Source organism: Callithrix jacchus, chromosome 3 (assembly GCF_049354715.1).
Source record: "Callithrix jacchus isolate 240 chromosome 3, calJac240_pri, whole genome shotgun sequence".
In the NCBI taxonomy this organism is placed as follows: Eukaryota; Metazoa; Chordata; class Mammalia; order Primates; family Cebidae; genus Callithrix; species Callithrix jacchus.
In genome coordinates, this window is record NC_133504.1 from 132484368 (window position 1) to 132507491 (window position 23124).

At 34.5% G+C, this 23124-nt stretch overlaps 1 long non-coding RNA gene across 1 annotated transcript; it reads right to left on the minus strand.

Moving 5' to 3' along the window:
• Window positions 1-6266: 6266 nt before the first annotated feature.
• On the minus strand, window positions 6267-9140 carry LOC128931512 (uncharacterized). The gene is made up of 2 exons (XR_008479907.2): window positions 8533-9140; window positions 6267-7852 (listed from the first exon to the last, which is right to left on the minus strand). It is a non-coding gene; the product is annotated as an uncharacterized LOC128931512 (long non-coding RNA).
• Window positions 9141-23124: the final 13984 nt, after the last annotated feature.

Genomic DNA, 23124 nt, shown 5'->3' on the forward strand with positions numbered 1-23124 from the left:
ACATGGGTGAGTAGTTTATTCTCATGAACTATATTATCTTAAATAAGTTTATATTGCAAAAATAACAATGATTATTATTCTTATTGCTTATTACAATGTATGTAATGTGTAACTAGGTCATAACTTTTCCATTCAGAATCAATTTCCTATAAAGTACACATAAGAATATTTTGTTCCAAGAATTTTAAAATACGCTAGTTTCCACATCCCAGAAATCTATCAACTCTGCTAATAAATTTGCAATAACAGCAATAATATTTTTCTTTTATTGCATATCATTTATAGTAATAATGCTTTCCTTTCATTATCTATCTTCTATAGAAAATATTTTCTCTTCAGTCAAAAATCTAATATCTTACATGATGGACTATTTTATCATTTTATAATATAAAATCATATAAAATCAGATGTATGCTCATTTAAATGACACAACAAGAAATAAATGTACATACTTATGTAAAACGTTTTAGTATATTTCAAATTAATGAATAAAAATAACAGGTTTACCCTTAGAGAACAAGTGAGCACTGTGATGATGGAGTCCAAAAATAAATTTTAATGATAAGATTACAAGGAGTGGAAAATCTAATAGAAGTGATACATTTAAAAGTCACAGAAAAAGGAAGTTTTAATATACATTTAAAGCCAATGAATTAAATGTGCAGATATAATGCAAATGCTGCATTCTTGTGGGGGTTTTATTTATTTTTTATAGCCCTCCTTTGCCTCCTTTCGGACAAGCGTGATTCATGGAAGAATGAATAGCTGTATTTTGCTTCACCACTAAACAAGACCTTCTCCAGAAATGTAAATGAAACCATCTTTGGAGTTCTTTTAGGATGGTAGTCAGGAAATTTGCTGTATTGAATAAATAAGGGAAATGAATTGTTTAGGATGATCCAAGGGTGTATAAGCAGAAGTAATGGAATGAAAAGAAGTAAAAAGAAAACCTAGGTTGCTCTTCAGATTGATGTCCTGAGTGACATAAGGCTACATAATTGTCTCCCAAGGGAAACAGTGAAAGCACCATTATTTTAGTCACTTAAAATTAACCAGGCAGAATATTCCAGGGCACAATGTGAAAAATAATCCTGTTTTGCCAGAATCAGATGGAAGAGATGGTCTAACAGGTGTTTCCCATTGTTCATTTCCATGGTCTATGAACTAGATTGCAGCTGAAATTAGCACTGTTTAAGTGAAAGAGCAACTTTAGTACTATGCCTAGCTTTTCTGGAGCTAAAAAGTCTAATTCAAAGTAAAAACAAGAAGAACGGTACTGGAGCCAAATCCAACTACAATAAGTATATCTAGAAGGGTTGAAAGAAGGAAATTCTAATGTTGTCAGTGCTACTATACACAACTGTTCAGTCTGGTTTTTTTTTTATTCTAAAAGAAACTTTGGAGTCTCTCTCAGTATTATTCTTTTTCACTCATGCTTTATCTTGAGTCATTGATTTATTCTCCAGCTCAGGAATAATGAGTGTTTGGAGAATTTAAGGCTTGGCTCTCTAGGTAGCTACTTAAAATTTGTGCATGTCTTTATTCTCCCCATTTGCATGTTATTTTATCAAGCGAATTCTAAAAGATTCAAAACACGCAAATCACTCGCCAGTGATTCTGTAAAATGACACTGACCAGAGCCATCAATTCCTGGATATTTAACTCAATACCCTTAGCAGCTCTCCATGTAATTTTTTTTTTTTTTTTTTGTAATCATTTAACTTTACTTCAGACATCTGTGAGTGATTTATTCTCTTTTATTCAGGTAAAAAAACATCAGAGAAATGTAAATATTTATTCTCTTTTTTTCAGGTAAAACAATCACAGAAATGTAAATAAGCAGCTCTGTGTTTTTGTCTCTGATTTTGAATCATAACATAACATTAAAAATTTGGATGAGAAGACAGCTTGACTATCATGCTTTTTAGCAATGAACAGTCAAAAGGCAAAATGAACACTACATTGCAGACGACTTTTCCCAGTGAAAGAAAAACTATTATTATGCCAGTAATTCTGATCACAGAAGTTTATCAGACATTGTGAAAAAAATAGAGTTTAGCTGATTGTACTTAGACTGGTGATATGTTTTCTACTTATTCAAAAGAAATAATTCTTATGTTTTTGAACTCTCCAGTCATTGACAAACCACAGTCTCCCTTCAAAAAGCTCACATATTAATTATCCCTGGATTGTTCAAGGACAGAATCAGTTTGCTAATCTGTACGTGTGTGTGTATATACAGTGAAGATATGAAAAGGCATTTCTGGACTTCAGGGAAGAATGAAAAATAACACACAAATTATGAATATGTAGTCTGAGGAATAGCAGTTTTATATGGCCAAAAGAAGAGCATTTAGCAAATAGTATTAAGAAAAAGCCAGGGTCCGGGCGCGGTGGCTCACGCCTGTAATCCCAGCGCTTTGGGAGGCAGAGGCGGGTGGATCACGAGGTCAAGAGATGGAGACCATCCTGGTCAATATGGTGAAACCCCGTCTCTACTAAAAATACAAAAAATTAGCTGGGCACTGTGGCGCATGCCTGTAATCCCAGCTACTCAGGAGGCTGAGTCAGGAGAATTACCTGAACCCAGGAGGCAGAGGTTGCGGTGAGCCGAGGTCGCGCCATCGCACTCCAGCCTGGGTAACAAGAGCGAAACTCCGTCTCAAAAAAAAAAAAAAAAAAAAAAAAAAAAAAAAAGCCAGGAACAGTAGAACAAAGAATAGTATAACATTCCATGGCAGAGTTGAGGCCTTGCAAATGATCACTATGAAGATCCCAATGCTAGGATTTGGTGCCTGGACTCCTTTTCAGACACGGCTCTCCCACCCTCATGGTTGGTCCCATCAGGCTGTGTCCAGGGGACCCTTTCCTCCCTGGAGCACTGGATGTCTGGCCTCCTTTTGTAGTGCCTGCAACAATGCTGGGCAAACACCAGGAGCTTACAAATAACCACAGGTTCTATTATTTTAGGAAGGAGGGAGAGAAGGTGAGTGGCATTTGGAAGTCCTTTCATGTAAGCCTCACCCCATCACACTGGGGCCTTCCATTCTTCCAAGAACATCCATCCATGTCGTTGCTGGGTTCTTTCACCTCCCTGCTCAAGGATTGTCCCATTTTGCAGATCCCCCTCTCCACTGCTCATTAAGAGACAGTTCTGTAGCAGGTACCCCATGTAGGAAGCTCAAGGAAGTCTTGGTCACTGGAGAGAGAACCAGAAGGGACCTTAGAAGTCAGCTTACCCAACCCTCCTGTCTCCAACCCCACTGTACAGATGATGAAACTCAAAGCCAAAAGACCTGTGTACAGCAAGGATTCTGAACACAGGTTTGCCTCATTTTCTTTCTTTCTTTCCTTCTTTCTTTCTCTCTCTCTCTCTTTCTTTCTTTCTTTTTCTTTCTTTCTTTCTGTCTCTTTCTCTCTCTTTCTTTCTTTTTCTTTCTTTCTCTTTTACAAATTTAAGTTTTGTGGCAACCCTGCATTTAGAAATTCAATTCTATTTGCACCATTTTCTCAACAGCATGTGCTCACTTTGTGTGTCTGTGTTGCATTTTGGTAATTCTCACAATGTTTCAAACTTTAAAAAAAAATTATTGTTATATCTGTGTGGTGGTGTGCCATTGGTAGTTTTTGACTTTAAAATTATAGTTGTTTTGGAGTACAACAAGCGACATCTGTGTAAATGGCAAACTTTCAACAAATAGCCGATTGCTCTACTGATCGGCTTACTCCCTCATTGCTCTTTCCTCCTCAGACATCCATATTCTTTGAAGGATATCATTATTCCCATGATGATATTAAAATTAGGCCAATTAATAATTCTAAAAATGACCTGTTAAGTGTTCAAGTGAATGGAAGGATCATGTGTCACTCATTTTAAATCATAAGCTAGAAATGATTGAAATGCTTAAGCTTAGTGAGAAAGGTATATGTTGGAAGCTATATCTATTGTGCTAAGCCAAGTTGTAAATGCAAAGGAAGAGTTTTTAAAGGAAATTAAAAATTCTCCTTCAGTGAACACACAAATGGTAAGAAAGTAGAACACTCTTATTGTTGGCATGAAGAAAGTTTTCATTGTCTGGAAGGAAGATCAAACTAGCCACAACATTCACTTAAGCCTAATCCAGAGCAAGGCCCTGACTATCTTCAACTCTGTGAAGGGTGTGAGAGGTGAGGAATCTGCTGAAAAAGTTTGAAGCTAGCAGAGGTTGGTAAATACGGTTTGTGAAAAGAAGGCATAAGTGTAGTATGAAAGTGCAGAACATAGCAGCAAGTGCTGATGTAGAATCACAGCAAATTATCCAGAAGACCTAACTAGGATGATTAATGAAGGTCGAACACTAAAACCAGATTTGCAGTATAGATGATGCAGCCTCCTATCAGAAGAAAATGCCATCTAACATTTTCACAGCTGGAGAGTAGAAGTTAATGGCTGGCTTCAAAGCATCAAAGCACAGACTGACTCTTTTGTTAGAGGCTGATGTAACTGGTGACTTGAAGTAGAAGTTTATGCTCATTTTCAATTTAAAAAAGCTTACAGTTTTAAAAAATTATGGTAAATCCACTCTACCAGTGTTCCATAAATAAAACACCAAAGCCTGGATGAAAACATATCATGGTTTACTCAATATTTTAAGCCTACTACTAGGATCTATTGATCAGAAAAAAAATTATATTCTTCTAAAATATTGTTGCATATTCAAAATATACCTGGTCACCTGAGAACTTTGATGGAGACAAGCAAGGAGATTGTTTCTATGCTTGCTAAAACAATATTCATCCTGTAGTTCATGGTTCAAGAATTTTACCTTTCAATTCTTATCATTTAATAAATACATTTCCGAAGGCTATAGCTACCATAGATAGTAATTTCTATGATAGATCTGGGCAAGGTAAATTAGAACTTCCTGGAAAGAATTTACCATTCTAGATACCATTCAGAACTTTTGGGACTTAAGAAGGAGGTCAAAATAACAACATTAATTGGAATTTGAAAGAAGTTTATTTTAATCCTATGGATGACTTTGAGGGGTTCAAGACATTAGTAGAAAAATTAACTCCACAGGTGACAGAAGTAGCGAGAGAGCTTAAAGACGTGACTGAATTGCTGCCACATCATGATAACACTTGAATGAGTAAAAAATTGATTCTTACAGATGAGCAAAGAAAGCAGTTTCTTGAGATGGAATCTGCTCCTGGAGAGTATGCTGTAAATAATGTTGAAATGACAACAATGAATTTATAATATCTCCTAAGCTTTGTTGGTACAGCAACCGGGTTTGAAAGATTGACTTCAATTTTAAAAGTTCTATTGTAGGTATATTCTATCTAACAGCCTTCCATGCTACAGATAGATCTTTTGCGCAAGGAAGGGTCCATTGAGGTGGCAAACCTCATTGTTTTCTCATTTTAAAAAATTGCTACATTTATCCCAACCTTCACTAACCACCACACCTGCGTAGTCAGAGGCCATCAATTTCAAGACAGGGCTCACCAACAGCAAAAAGATTACAACTTGCTGGATGCTCAGATCATTTATAACAATATCCTTTTTTATTATACTTTAAGTTCTGGGGTACATGTGCAGATCTTGCAGGTTTGTTACCTAGGTATACACATATTGTGGTAGTTTGTTGCCTCCATCCCCCCGTCACCTACTTTAGGTATTTCTCCTAATGTTATCCCCCCCACCCCGATCTCCCCACCTGCTGCTAACCCTTTACTACCCCCAACCCCCAACAATACTTTTAAATAAAATTGCTAGCAATACTTTTAAATAAAGTTACATATGTCATTTTTTAGACATTATGCTAGAGCACATTTAATTGACTGCAGTATAATATAAACATAGCTTTTATATGCACTGAGAAATCAAAAATTTTCCATGACTCACTTTATTGTGATATTTGCTCTATTGTAGTTGTCTGAACCAAACCTGAAATATCTTCAAGGTAGGCTCTTATTATGGGCTCCATTAACTGGCCATAGAAAGCAATTGAAACACTTTTTGTTCATTTGCTTGTTTGTTTAGCTGAGGAATACCATGATCAAATATGCACACTGCAAAGATTGCTTTGACAGACAGAATGGAAGGAAGAGGTTGCTGAAACCATGGAAATCAATTAAAAGTCTCACGGAAGGACAAAAAGGTCAGCGTTTGTCTTTTCCCAAAAGTTTATTCAACTGATTTTTTTCTGCTCTATACCTGCTTCCCCGGGCCCCCTAAAAGAACCAAGATAATATTGCCAGATCTTGGAGAAGTATTACTCTTTTTCTTTTTTTTTTTTTTTTTTTTTAAATTTTTTATTGGATTATAGGTTTTGGGGTACATGAGCAGAGCATGCAAGACAGTTGCGTAGGTACACACATGGCAGTGTGCTTTGCTTTTCTTCTCCCCTTCACCCACATTTGGCATTTCTCCCCAGGCTATCCCTCCCCACCTCCCCCTCCCACTGGCCCTCCCCTTTTCCCCCCAATAGACCACATGGACACAGAAAGGGGAGTACTCTTTTTCTTATAATCCAAAGGAGTTCAAATGTAATTAAGCTAAAAGAGATTTTAAAAAGTTTATCCATCTTATTTATGGCAAGACAAATAGCACAATAGCCTTGGCTGAATCAGTACGTAGATCAGTGAACTGAATTTGGAAAGGATAACAAATGGAAGCAGAAACCACCTTGTAATCTCTAAGTACAAAATTGGCCCGAGAAATTTCAGCTGCTGTTATGGAGTTATTTAACAGGTAAGATTTGGAGTCAGTGCCGTCACTCTCCTAATACTAGTTGAGACAGCTAATATAGTAGAAGGAAAGTTCCAAAGACCATAGGAGGGAAAGGGTTTTCATCTAAACAGTATCACTCATTATTAAAAAAAAAAAAAAGTTCTCTTAAATGTAAAATATGTATTTTTTTTATGGCCACTTATAGGAATTTCTTTTCATGATCATATTTTCTCTGATGGCAGAAACACGGGCATAGCAAAATAAATGTTCACTTTATAAAGATCATGTCACTCTGATACTTTTAATAGGATATTATTTTAATCACATTTGAAAGAACCTCTATCAAGTACTATCGAGGTATGATTTTTCCTTTATCCATTGATATAATATTGCTGATTTATTTTAAACTTTTCAACTCATCTTTATTACAAACACTGGAACTTTCCCAAAGCCTATTACTACAGAATACACTTTACTATTAAAGAAGCTTAAACCTTATCGTTGGAGATATTTTCACCCATCAGATGTTTTACTAGAAATAGCTTCTCTGTTTATCAAGTGAACTCCAGTGTGTTTAATGTTACAAGATGTTTTATGTAGCCTATCTCCATATATTGAAAGGTGAACATACATTATCTTAAAAGTTTCTCCAGAAACTACTGGCTCCTCATTCACCATAGGTGACCTTATATCCAAGATCATCAGAAAATAGAGAAAAGATAAAACACCAGTACCTTTACAATTATTGTTTTTCAATAATTTTATAGATAAGAAAAGTGTTCATTAGGTATTAATAAACGATCTAAAGTTACAATCCTGTTTTTCTGAATTCACAAACATTTTTCATAAACGTTTTTAAAACCTGCTTTTTTTCCCCGGCTGAGTCTGAGAAATCCCTGAATGGATCCACCATCTCTGGCCTAATCAATGTCACCAAGAAGGAGATCTGCAGGCATTACAGTGTGTCTTCGTCATCATCTTCATGACTGAGCCATGGAGAAGGAACCCAGGTGACACTCATTATTGGATCTCTCTCAATCTCAGAAAATGAGGTCTGCACCCTGGGAAGAGGTGAGGAGCAGAGAAAGCAGCAGCTCCCAGTGACTTCAAATCCACATCTTTCAGTTATGTCTACTGTGAGAAATATTAAAGACATAATTAACTGAAACACAGTAAGAAAGAGATTAATGGCAATAGATTGTCATAAAGGAGGTAAACCAGGAAGCAACTCTATGGTATACGAGGTGGAAAGGCTTGAAGTTTGATGTTCTTGACGTGAATTAAGTACAGAGGCTGCAAATGTCACAGGTGGTGTTGTAGTGCAAGGCAGTACATATGCAGCAGATCATCACCCTAATACATCTTCCCACACCAGATTACCTCCATAACGGTGAAAGTCAGGCCACCTCCAAAATGATGAGAGTCAGGAAAAGATGAAGTTAGAGATCTCTCCTTGAAAGCAACCCAGTAACATCTTTCTTATTGCAGGTGGTGGTGATTCCCACCTTCTTACATGATAGAATACTATTACTTTCTGTCACAATATATTAAGCTTCCCTGAGCTGAAAGCACTGACCATCATGGCTAAGGTATAGGAGGTAGACCAATAAGACAGAACATGCACTAGGAATGAAGATGGACACTTTGCAGAGGACCATCTTACCAATGACAACTTAGAGAAAGCATTAGTAAAGCGAATAAGAAAATTCAGACAACAAACCCAGGAAAAGCAACTACTTCAATTTTGGTACTGCTAATTACGTACCCAGACACAAGAAAATTGATAAAGAGAGAAAATGTAGCATATTACTCACCTGAAAAAAAAATCCCTTATTGCAGAAAATCTTAAACTCTTGCTACTCAAAGTGTGATTCAGGGACGAACAGCAGCAACATCTCCTAGAACCTTATTAGAGATGCAAAAAACTAAAGCCCCACTTCAAATCTGCTAAGTCAGAATGCTCACTTTTACAGTCTTCTCAGTTGTATGCATTAGGATTAAGCAGCACTCCCTTAAATCACAAGAAGTCTGCTATAAACTGAATAGTTGGATTCCTCCAAAATTCATATGTTGAAATCTAACTTCCCAGTATGATGGCATTAAGAGGTATAGTCTTTGGAAAGTACTGAGGTTATGAGGCAAAGGCCTCATACATGGGATTGGTGCTCTTATCAAAGACTTGAGAGTGCTTGTTTTTTTTTTTCTCTCTCTCTCTCTGCTCTCTGCCATGTGAGGATACACTAAGACAATGGCCATGTGTAACAAGGCAGCTGGGCCTGACCAGACACCTGCTCTGCCTGCATCTTGGTCCTTCTTAGCTTCTTAGCTTCCAGCACTATGAGAAATAAATTCCTGTTGTTTATAAGCCACCTAGTCTATAGTACTTTGTTTTAGTAGTCTGAACTAATTAAGATAAGGGCAAAGGAACATTTGCAGCAGATCAGCCAGATGGGCACAAGACATCTGCTGCAAAGCTGTGCAAGGGAACACTGATTTAATGCTGCCTTGGCAACTCTATATTCATCTAGTTTAGTTATTCAACTAGAAGTAATTGGCATAAAATTACAGCAATAAGAATTGAACTAAAAGAGATAGAAAGAGTTCAGATGGCAGAAAATGTTTAAAGTGTATGAATGTGTGAAGTTTGCACTCTTAAAATTTATAGTAGTTTTGAAATATCTTAAATAATTAGTAAAATAATAATCATAAATAATAAAGAAAAAAGAAATTACCTGCCAGCAGAATAAACAAGTCAGTGCATATGGGCAATCCTTTTGTTATCTTTGTGTCTTAGTCCATTCAGGTTGCTATAAAAAATACCTTAAATTAGGTAGCTTATATACAACATAAATTTATTGTTCACAGCTCTAAAAGCTGGAAAGTTCAAGATTAAGCCACCAGCAGATTCAGTGTCTGAGGAGGGTTCTCTGCTTCACAAATTGCACTTTCTTGTTTTATCTTACATGGTGGAAAGGCAAGGAGAAAGGTAAGCTCCCCTAGATCTCTTTTTTAAATAAGTACACTAATTATATTCATGAGAATATCAATCTCAACAACTAGTCACTTTCTAAAGACCCTGACACTTATTACCAACATACTGTGGTTTAGATTTCCACAAATTAATTTTGGGTGGATACAAAATTCAGACCATAGCATTTGCCCTGGCCACTAAATATCATCTAAATCAAATAGAGGTGAAATTCCAAGTGTGATTCATCCTGAGTCAAATCTCTCTCCAGCTGTGAGACTGCAAAATCAAGTAAGTTATGTGCTTCCAACATAAAATGGTGAAACAGACATAGAATAAACTTTTCCATTCCAATAGGGAGAAATAAGAAGAAAGCAAGGAATAACTGGTCTCAAGTAAGTCTAAAACCCAACCTAACAAACAATACTACATTTCAAGTCTTGAAAATAATTTTCTTTGACTCAATATTACAACCACCAGACACACACCGGTTCATGGATTGTGCCTCCCAGGCTCTGGACAGTTTCTTTCCCATGGCGTAGCTGGGTATAGCCCAGTTCTGGGGGTTGGGCAGTCTGACAAGAAGGCTGCAGTTGATTTGGTGTCTGGTAAAGGCCAATCTGCTTTATAAATGGTGCTTTCTTCAGGCACCCTCACATGGCAGGAGGCCAAAGGGGAAAACAAGCTCACTCAGACCCCTTTTAGAAGGGCACTAATCCCATTCTTAAGGGCTCTATTCTCATAATCTACTTACCTTCCAAAGGCTCCACTTCTTAATATCAACATATTGGGGATGAGTTTACAACATATAAATTTTGGAGGCATGCAAATTTTCAGCTTTTTCACCAGGTTTTTCAGGTAAGAGACAGGAGCTACAGATGTAAAATTTAACATATTAGGATAAAAAAGTTATGAAGTTCTAAGTTTGAATAAAAATATTTGAGCTCATGATTCACATCTTTAAAATGTACAGCTTCTTCAATCTTCCCTTTCTTTTTCTTCTTCCTCGTCCTCCTCCTTCTTATCCCTTCCTCTGTCTTTCTAAACTTTTGAAATATAAGGACGATAATTAGATCCAGGTTAGATTTTTTTTTGCAAGAATGTCTTATAGGCAGTTTTTGTTTTTTCATCTGGAGGTACAAATAAGCTTTGTTTCTTTGTTTTTGTCATACTAGAGACTATTATTATTGCCTAAATTAAGAATTTTATTAGGAGTTTATAAAATGGGATTTTTCTATGCTTTCTTCTTTTTCTACTAAGTGCAATAATTCTATAGAGAGAAACATTTTATTTATTGAGAATTATTTGGTTATCTATGGCAGATTTATAAATAAAAATCAAGATAAATATTTGATTGTTTTCTTTCATTTGCCATTTTTCAAACAAGTTATTATTTTCAAGAGTACCAGTGGAAATTCATCTACAATATTTCAGTGTCTTAATAAACTAATGAAATTTGACATACTATGTTTCAATCCATTGCTGTTGTTCCTCTTGGTATATTACTCACCTTCCCTCTATGGAAGCCTCATTATGGGAGTTTATTTTGCAACTTCAGTAGTCTTTGATAGCATTCTCACTCTCATGGTGGCAATGTAATTTTTACCTTTTATTTCTCAGACTGGGAATGAACAATTTAAAGCCACCTTTAAAGTTTTTTTATATGTCCTCATATACAGTCAATTTGAACAAGTTAAAATTTTTAGGGATCTTTGTCTTTAATATGACATTACATACTGTTTTCTAGTAGTAATCAATTTGTAAATCATTGCTAATAAAGAACTTAACAACAACAACAAAACAATGGTGGAAATATAAGAAGAATAACTTGGATAACTTTGAGAGTTTAATCATTGAATTGAATGAGAAATGATGGGCTTGGCAATCAGAAATGAGATGTTTTATAAAACAAAGGAATTTTAGAGTTATTATCAAAGAAGGTAAAGCTTGAATGCTCAATCCAGATTAAATGTAGGCCATTTAAAAATATCCTATTGCAATTTTACATAGAAAAAAATTACAAATGTTAATTCAATACTTCTATGATTTCTCATGAATATGATCAGGACCCAGATAAAGAAACAGAAGATAAGCTATACTCCAAAGGCCACCTTCGTTGTTCTGATTAAAGGAAGAACCAAGAATGAAAAATAAGTATGATGATGCTGTTTTAGTATTGGAGGAAAAGAAAGGGAGAAAAAGATAGAAGAAAGAAAGAAAGAAACAAAGGAGAGATGGAGGGAGGAGGGAAAAAGATTGTAAAGTATCCCAAAGGTTTAAAATCACTAGAAGGAAGAAAGTTTCTAAGAGGAAAACTTAAGTCACATTAAGTCACAGTAGGAAAAAATATACACCAGTTTCTGACTCAAGGAAAGTGAAACTCATAAGATATTTCCATCTCAGATTCCCCCTAAGTCTAACAATTAGCTACTTCTTCTTAGCTAAGGAGTGTCAAGTATGGAATAATAATACATATAATAATAATTGAATAGCATATTTTTTCCATTCTTTATTTTTTTAATTAATTAATTAATTTGTTTTTTTTTTTGAGATGGAGTCTTGCTCTGTTGTCAGGCTAGAGTCCAGTGGTGTGATCTTGGCTCACTGCAACCTCCGCCTCCCGGGTTCAAACAATTCTCCTGCCTCTGCCTCCCGAATAGCTGGTACTAGAGGCATGTGCAACCATGTCCAACTAATTTTTGTATTTTTAGCAGGAATGGGGTTTCACCACGTTGTCCAGGATGGTTTCTATCTCTTGACCTCATGATCCACCCGCCTTGGCCTCCCAAAGTGCTGGGATTGCAGGTGTGAGCCACCAGGCTAGGCTTCCATTCTTACATAGGACTTTGCCCCTGAATGTAACAAAGTGAGAACAATCGGTTTTCTATAAGGAACAAATAATGATATAATTTACCTGATACTTTTTTTAACTCATCTTCAAGACTGAACTGCTAAATATTCTGAAAAGTCTCTAAACGTTTTAACATGTCAGACTCAGCACTCAAAACAATTTTGATGTTTCTACAATCTATCATATTTTGCTAAGTGAATATACCTTTTCCCTCGATAGTTTTAGTCCAGGTAGTACAATTCTGTTGCTACCTAATGTTGAGCTATATTTCTAAAACAGCTGTCTTCCTAATACGTCTTACCTTTCACTGATCCAAATATACAAGCATATTCTTCAATAAAAGCAGACAACTTTTAATTCAAGTGTACTTCACAGATCTTGAATTGTTACAAGCTCATTTACAGTTCAGCAAGGCAACTGTGATTTAATAAAGAACAGATAACATCAAATTACTTTTTTCAAGGAAAGTACATAAAATAGCAGGATGAATAAACTGGAAAAATGTTTTTATTTACTCAAAAAATAACCTTGAAGTTAACTAAAAATGCGTACTGACAAAGTGATTGAAACCGTGAAAATGTCATTAGATCACTGTGATATTTAATCTCTTACCAGTGGCAAGATGTGACAAAGATTGTGAGTACCTATACAGCTGCTTAATACAATGAGAAGAAAAACTTAACTATTCTATTCCAAAGCTATTTCTCAAAAGTCTATATTGGAACAATTTTTATTTCTAAAATACCCATAATTTTCACTAATAAGAAATCAGTTAAAACTCTTATTACAATAGAAAAATTTAACTCCTCAATTTTATGCCACTTTCTATTAGGTTAAATTTAATTTAATGTATCTTTCAACCAATCCTTTTAAATCTGAACATTCCTTTCCAAAATCTATACAATGTTTAGTGCATACACAATAGTTCATTTTCCTTGGAAATTATAGGCATGCCCCATTTTAGTGTACTTCATAGATACTTTTTTATAACTAACTACAGTTTTGTGGCAACGTTGCATCAGGAAGATTTTTTGACACTATTTTTCCACTAGCATGGGCACACTTCATGTCTCTGTGTCACGTTTTTTTAATTCTTGAAATATTTTAAACTTTAATTATTATTATGTCTGTCATGGTTATCTGTAATATGTGGCCTTTGATGTTACAATTCTAGTTGTTTCAGGCACCAAGAACTGAGCCCATGTGAGATGACAAACTTAATTGATAAATATTATGTGTGTTCTGACTGCTCCACTGACCAGCCATTCCCCATTCTTTCTTCCTACCTCATTTAAGTCTCAAACAAGCCACAACATTCTTTTTATCCAAAGCCCAAACCAGAGCATGGCCATAACACTTTTCTATTCTATGAAGGCTGAGAAAGGTGAAAAACCTGCAGAAGAGAAGTTGGAAGCTAGCAGAGATTGTTGGTTCATGAAGTTGGCTCACAATCTCCATAATGCCAAATGTCAAGGTGAAGCAGCAAGTGATGATGTAAGCTACAGAAAATTATACAGCTAATTGATAATCTAGCTAAGATAATGAAGTGGTAGAGGTGGCTACACTAAACAGATAATTTCCAGTATAAATAGAACATCCTTCTATTGGAAGAAGATACCATCTAGGACTTTAATAACAGGAAAGGAGGATAAATCAACTCCCTACCTCAAAACTTTAAAAGACAGTCTGACACTCTTGTTAGGATTAATGCAGATGATGACTTGCATTTGAAGCCAATGCTCATTTACTGTACCAAATATCTCAGAGCATTTAAGGATTATGCTAATTCTACTTTACCTGGATGAATGGAACAACAAAGTCCTATAGTCAACTCTATAAATGAAACAAACAGAAGATAGCACATTGTTTACAGTATGGTTTACTGAATATTGCAAATCCACTGCTGAGTCTCATTGCTCAGGAAAAAAAAAAAGATTCCTTTCAAAATATTAATGCCCATTGACAATGCACTTATTCACACAAGAGCTCTGATGGGGATGTACAATAAATTTAATATTGTATTCATGTTTGTTAATAAACCACATATATTCTGTAGCCCATGGGTTCAGGTATCATTTCACTTTCAACTCTTATTATTTAATAAATACATTTCAAAAGGCTATAGCTACTGTAGATAGCAATTCCTCTGATGTATGTCAGCAAAGTAAATTAAAAACAGTTTGGAAATTATTCACCATCCCAGTTTTCATTCAGAATATTCATGATTCATGAAAGAATGTCAAAAAACAAACACTGACAAGGGTTAGGAAAAAGTTTAGTTCACCTCTCATCTATGACTTCGAGGGGTCAAAACATTAGTGGAGAAAGTAATTGCAGAGTTGGTGGAAATTGCAAGAGAAGTAGAATTAGAATTGGAATCTGTTGATGTGATTGAATTGCTGCAATCTCATGACAAAACTAGAATGGATTAAGTGTTCCTTCTTATGAATGAGTAAAAAAGTGCCTTCTTGAGATGGAATCTACTTCTGGTAGAGATTCTGTGAAAATCATTGAAATTACAATAATGATTTGAGAATATATTATCAATTTACTTGACAAAGCAATGGGAAGGATTGAGAGAATTGACTCCAATTTTGAAAAAAATTTTACTTGGGTAAAATTCTACCAAACAGCACCATCTACTACACAGAAAATTTTTGTGAAGGAAGGAGTCAATCCATGTGGCAGCCTTCATTGTTGTTGTTGTTGTTGTTTTTTAAACATTTCCACATTCATCCCATTCGGCAACCACCAACTTCATCACTTAGGAGCCACCAACATTGATGTAAGACTCTCCATCAGCAAAAACACTATAACTTACTGAAGGTTCAGATGCTTGTTAGCACATTTTAACAATAAAGATTATGTAATTAAGGTATATAAATTACTTTTAGACATAATTTCATTGTACATTTAATAGGCTATAGTATAATGTAAATGTAACATTGTACATGCACTTAAAAACCAAAAAAGTCATGTGATTTGCTTTGTTGTATTTCCTATTTTGCAGTAGTTTGAATCTGAACCCATGGTATCTTTGAGGCATGCCTACACATAGCAAAGTTTTTTAGAATGAATTATTTTGTAATTAACCATAACAGAATGTTCTCAATAAAACAATGCTTGTTTTACTAGTTTGATTTGTCTCTTTTAAGTGGTTGATTATCAAATATTTATGCTATTAGTTTAATACAAATACATGATTTTTTGATATATGTATTTTGAATACCACACTTGGGGCAGTATGTATCTTGATATTTTAAAACCTACCAACAACAATTTCTACCTCTGACCATAAGGGCATATTCCACTGTATTTTCCAAAGTTATTAGTTCATAACATATTGGAAAAATAAAACCGGTCTTTCATTCTAGATCTTTTGAGAAGCAAATATCCATTATACTGCAGCCTAGATTGCAAGAAAATCCAAAAGAATTCTCCTTTATTTTGGAGCTAAACTTTCCCTTTGCGTACTATTATATAAAAAGAAGTCCAAGTTCTTTCAACCTCTATTTCATAGGCTTTGAAGATTTGTTGAAATATTAGTGCCCTAAAAATCTCCCAGATACAATGAGGAATTCATTACTCCAAGATGAAAAATCAGTAGGCAGTTGGTTGGCTGCTGGCCGGAGGATGGAAACACAATGTAAGCATTAGCCCTGAGTTAGTTTTCACAGGATTCCTGGTACTTGGACCTAACCACCCATATTTGGTCATCTATAGACTTCTCTCACCAAAGATGAAGATATTTTTCTTCTCCAGTTCTTGAGAACTTGAATTTTCAAGGCTCTGGTGTTCCTTCCCTTTCTTTGCTATTACTTACTTAAATAAATGTTAATCTAGCTTCTGCTGCCTAAAGAACTCTTTTTTAAAAAAAGAACATGAATCTTTTGGACCAGTGCAATATTCACAGTTCTTATGCTTCCCTTGTAATAGAGGGCTCAAAGCCAACTATTAGGGGTAGAGAATGACAAAGAATATGCAGTAAAATTGATAGAAAATGGGATGAGAAAAGCACACAGATTAAAACTCGGATATATTATCCCACCAAGTTTTCATGCATTTTAAATTTATTACTGCAAAATCTATTTACCATTATATTATAGATTTTGAACTGAAGTTAGGGATTAACTTCTCAAGGGCAGAGCACAGTTAATGAGTAGTAGACCAAGTTATCAACTCAGTTCTTTCCGGTTCTAAAATTCTTATCCTAGACATATTGTATTTCAGTCAGTTCAATTTCACTCACAACATGATAATATGTAAATAATTAATACTTTAATAAGTTGTATTTGTTTTCTCTGGCAACCTAACTAAGATGACTGAAAGCGGTAAATGACATGTTCAGCACAATCCTACTACATTGAAAATAATGTACATTAGTTATTAAGACTAAGACTAAATTTTGAAAGAAAACCTCTTGAATAAATGAAGCAAAAATATTGCATGGCCAACTGAAGTGAAAAAAGTGTAAAGGACTTTAGGTTCAAAAGTAAAGTTAGTCTGTAAGTGGCATTGGTATAAATGAAGATGGAATTCAGAACATTTGCAAAACAAGATTTAGGGATTAGGATATTTAGGTAATATAATCATATTTTTAGTATTAAAGTGAATATAAATACAATGATGCGAATCAGAATAGAACCTTAAGAGATTTCTTTTTTTCCCCATTTACTCTTTTTTCTCCTTGCAGTGAGAACTGTATTGAATGAAAAGAATAAATTTTCATTCCATGTACTTTACCTCGGTGAGTGCAAATGACTTAGAATGGTATTTATCTTATTAATCTAAATAGCATTAGGGAGAGGAGCAAAATGAACAGAAGTACAATTCTGATTTCTGAGTTTGCAAATGGAAATACTTATCAAAAATGTAGTCAAACAGTGTGATCCTCTGAATAGAAATAGAGGGACAATGCACATGATTTGTTAACAAGGTTTATTCTATGAAGTGTAATAATGTAATTGTCTTCTACATCAAACAAATAGATATGCTGATTCATTCACTTATTTAGGTACAACCTGTGTTGTGCCCTAATTCTCTTTTGTGCTATATTTTTTGATTTATTTTATTTTACATTGATGACCAGAGTACGTATTCCAGAGGAAGAAAAGTAAAACAGAAACATAATTTATTTTCTATTATTGCTCCAAAATTTTATTTTCAACCTTAACATTTTGTTTATAATAAAGCCAAGTCCAGTGAGTAACTATTTGTTTCTAAGTGTGTGTCCATTCTCGACCATAGGACAAATAATGCAATATGATACTTTTCAATGCAATATGATACTTAAGAACCAGGTAAGTTAAAAATAAGCAATACTATTTTACTTGTGCTATGCTTCCAAATTGCCATCTATTGAAGGCTGCAGGGTGTAAGGAGCCCTGTGTATTTGTGTAGGCTGAAGCATCCCTGTATGGATTACCACTGTATCAAAGGAACAAAGCATCACTACTGCCCAAAAAGAGGTGCTCAGTCCACAGTTAGTGAATAAATTAATTAGCTGTTTTGTTTTGGTTTTTGTTTTGAGATGGAGTTTCGCTCTTGTTGCCCATGCTGGAGTGCAATGGCACGATTTCAGCTCACTGCAACCTCTGCCTCCTGGGTTCCAGTGATCCTCCTGCCTCAGCCTCCCGAGTAGCTGGGATTACAGGCACCCACCACCATGCCTGTTACGTTTTTGTATTTTTAATAGAGATGTGGTTTCATCATGTTTGCTAGTCTGGTCTCGAACTTCTGACCTCAGGTGATCCACCTGCTTTGGCCTCCCAAAATGCTGGAATTATCGGAATAAGCCACCATGCCTGGCTGAATGAATTAATTAGCATTTAATGCCAGTTTCTTCATGTGTAAAATGAAAATGTTTGACTAGTTTTAGACACAGAAAATACATTTATTTTTCTTTTTGGCCAAATAAATGGTTTCTCCTGAAAATTCCCAATGTTTATTGACATGTTAACATCTCATAGAATTCCTAAAACAGATAAACCAGCAAAAGCCCCTGATAACTCTGTTCAAAGCAATAGTTCCACAATTTGAATTGAAAAGTTTTCTCCTCCTCCAATTCCTATAGTTCCAACAAACGTTCCTTTTAATTTGCCAGTGGGCATTTCTCACATGGATTCTCTAGGTTTCCAAGACAAATTTAAATTTGTACACACCTTACAAACACTATCTCAGCTGGGTGATCAAGGTTAACGTCAACTGTGATAAGTTATGTCTGGTGCCACTGGAGCAAATTGAGGGTGATTAGAGAACTAAGAGATATAATAGGAGGAAGGAACATAATACTAAGAAAAGAGTGAGTTTCAAATTTTAGTTGTGCATGTAGTTATACATGTATTTTACAAACTTTTCAAACATCTTTACTTATTTTATAGTTTACATAAAAAGCTTACTTCTCATTTGAAAAATTTCCAGAATTTCTTTGGATTGATATAAAGTTAGAAATTCTCTTAAAAGAAAAATATATAAATTAACATTATAAACTAATATTGCACCCTGATGAAGACTGTGGGCCTTCATTACAAGCTGATTCATATGCAAACCTGTATTTTTCACTTTTATATTGTGTGATTTAGGACAATTAATTAAAGCTTTCTAAGCAGCAATTTTATTATCTAAACATTAAGGGTAGTAATAATATCTTCCTTGTAATGTGACTGTGTGGAGTGAATACATACAAACAGTTACTATCGTCCTAACACAGTCAAGTGTTAGAATTAGAAGTTTAAAAGACACCATTAGTTTGTCAGCTAAAATATTTTTTTAGTCTTCTTCCAAAGCTCTACCTAGTACCTCACAGAAATCTGTTAATAATTGAAAGAAAGGAGAGCTCCATCCATGCTGTGCCTAATGGTATATGGTTAAGATTTGAAATAGAGCAGATTGCCACTTTATCTACCAGATATTTTTCTAAATACTTTACAACACTATGGAAGTACAAGAAGAGCTAGAATAAAACAAAATTATTGTGAGTAATAAAGTGTAGTTTTACCCATGCTGCATGGTGATTAAAACAAATCAAATATAAGCAAGGCCACATTAATATGTGCCATTAGGGACCCAAATCCTGGTCTATAATTTAAGATTTCTTCTATTCAGATATAAAGTTACTAATTGTGTAGAATGAAGTGTTGGAAACTCCATATAAATGTGACTATCCATTAAACTGTGGATTGTCTTTCTGTCTTATTGTTTTGTCAATTAAGAACCGGAGTCTTTGATGTAATCCCCTCTGACAACTCGTTTTGACACAGAGCTGCCAGGCATCATCCATTCCAATAAGAAGTGACAGTATAAGATTACACTATCATTTCTTTATGAAGACTGTGAAGGTACATTTACTTATAATTAGTATGCATGCTTTGACAGACCAGACATTTGCAGCATTCTTTCAAATAAAACGACTAATTAGCTATAAATTAATATTTATAAGACAATCTAGTGCCTGAAGTTGACTGTATGTATAGAAAGATGATTTCAAGAAGAAAAATAATAAACTAGCATTATCTGTCTTTCGGGGAGTTGGGAAAAAGATACTTTACAGTAAGATCTGAACTGTTACATATTTTTCCTGGTTAGAAGTATTTTATTTTATGCTTTTAAATCTTTATTTAGAAAATGTTTTTAGATTAGCAAATTTTTCTGTGTAAACAAATGGCTCAATTCGCTGATCTTTTGTATCTTAGTTAAAAAGCATTGTCCACTGTGGAGTGCTGAATGGATTTTATTTATAAAGGGAAGTTGTATTTGAAATTTCTGCATCTTTGACATAGGTAGATCAATACATGTAGAAAGATAATACAAAAACATCATTTTGAAGGCCCCTCCAAAACTATGTGAAACCTAAAAAAGGCATAGTAAAATTTAAGGAATGCATAATGGAGTCATTGATGTTGGAGTAGAGAACAGCTTTACATGTTCTACCTTTTCTTTGTTTTTATTTTTTTACATACAAATATGCAGTATTTGAAACTGAAATTACAATCTAGTAAAATGTCTTTTAAATCTTAACACATCCAACCGTAATCACTCTGTTTGGTGTGACAAAACCACTTGCCTACCATCAGTCTTCCAAAATTTCCTTACACCATAAACAAGTTTGTTTTTCCCAAAGCACCACTAGAGATATAATATAAAACTTACTCATTTTTTTTGTTTATTTTTTATTGACTGTCTCTTTCACTAGACTCAAAACACGTCAAGAAAGAAATCTTTCTGTAACTATTTTCCTAGGATGTGGTAAGTCTTAAATAAATTGAATGAATTTGAATACAGTTTTAAGGTGTGTTTTCATTTCTTTTAAAATGTACAGCATACAACATTTCTGTCATTTCCTTGGAAAAAGGCATGATGAAAGAATATATTTTAAAATCACATATGGTTATAATAATTTTTAATTTCCTCTTGGGAAATCTTTCTAATTAAAATAATTAAATATCAAGTTATAACTTTAGGAAAGCACTTCAACTCTCTTTAAGTTACAAAAAAGGTACATCTTTTATGTAAAGGTACATTATATCACTCTTAGTCATTGTCTTGTATGGGTAGCATATTAGAGAAAGGAGGAAAAAGAGTTTTCCTGGTTTCAGAATATTGTGATTCAGAATAGAACATCAGAACTAAATAAAGTACATACAAGCCACAAATTTGTTTATGGTGGTATTGCCAATGGCTGGATATGAAGAGATCCAGGGACCATGGGTCAGAATAAAGATAATGGATTACTTTAAACCTGAAGGGTCACAATATGCAATCTCTGGAGAAGTTGAAAGAGGTGAACCTGCAATCTAATTTCAGAGATATTTAAGCCAATAATTTCCTATTTGTGTTTTGCAGAACCCAGGTAATACAGTGGGAAGACAAATTAGAAGCAATATAATTGACTCTCTGGCTCTCTATACCTATTTTAGCCCTTCTAACTTTTCTGAGTAGCTCCAATGTATTGGCTTATCATGGCATATTATGTAATGCCACGATAGACCATTTTGAAAATTTGACTTTTCTCTCTCTCTCTCTTTATATATAATTATATATGTATATAAATGTACACACATATATGAGTATCTATTTATATATGTAAATATATGTGTATACGTATGTATGTATATACACACACATACAGGTGTATATATATATACATCTATGTATATATGTATTTATAAACACACATATGTATAGTATTTAAAAATGTGTATATCTTATAGACATATATTTATGTTTAACTATTATAAACATACGGATGCACACACACACATATATATATACACACACACATATAACATAAACTATACAAGCCAATATATGTATGCAAGCTTGGACATTTGGATATAGAGTAAAAAGCCGCCATAGAAATCTGTATATCCTCTGGAATTCTTCCAGATTATAAATTATTTTTACTGTAATATTTTTCCCAACGTTTCCCTCACTCTCCTCCAACCACTGGCTTCTTCCCTATAACCAATCCTCTGGGTTTTATAGTACAGTATTTGTAAACTACTCTAATAAACTGATAATTGAATGTAACAGTAGTAGTAGTGCACAGCACTAACAGTTAATAAGACATTTCAAGACCTTCAAATACACCTTTTTCATTTTGTAAATCTTAATTTCCATTCCAACTAAGAAGGAGCTTTCTTTTCAAAGCATTTTTACCTAATGATAATGCACAAAAAATAATTGTAGAGATAAAATGAGGATGATTTCCTGTAGGCCACAAAGTCTTGGAAGTAAAGTAGACACTTACTTTTGCTCTCCATTTTATTTCTTGCATATCACATACTGGCTTCACCCACGTTCTGGATTATTTATCTAGCTCTATACTTCAACTAGGTGACTATGATTTAAGTGGTCATCTGGATACTATCACAAATGTAAAGTTACACCATGGTTCTTCAGGACTGCTCATGGATACTCTAAATCATACACATCGAACCTGCAAGAGCTGTGGACCTACTTTAGTTTGTACATGTAATATGTTCATATGTGTTAATGTGTACATTTTAACTTTATCCAGGACATGTATTAGTGCTAAAATGGACTGAAATGTGCTATCAAGAGGAAAGAAAAGAAACAAAGTGCAACAAACATTCTCAGATTTACATTTTCTTTCCAAATGCAGCTATTGAAAATAGGAATTTAACTTCACTAAACATGAACATGAGTTCAAATAACTGTCTTCAACAGCATATTCAGCCTTTTTACAGACACACCTTGGGGGGAAACCAACCCATCTTTAATTAATTTAATTAGAAACAATTTTGTCAATTAACCTAATAAAATGGAGCTACCTGTGGGCTGTCTGCTTGTGTGCTCAAGAGCCCTGCTGCCTGGTTCCTGCCTTTTGAAAAGCCAGCTGCTATTATTTGCCACACGTACAGGCAGTGCTTTTGTTAAGGGTACTGTATTTGTTGAAGCTTTAACGTGTTTTCTGCTGACTTTTTGCATTTCAGCATTTATGTCTAACTACATCTGCTGCATGATGTAAGCCCGGTATACCTTCATTTTCATATGCTCATGTGGAATGTTTAACTTGGTATATTGTGCCTGAAATATTTCCTACAGATAATTTGGAGAACTGATAAA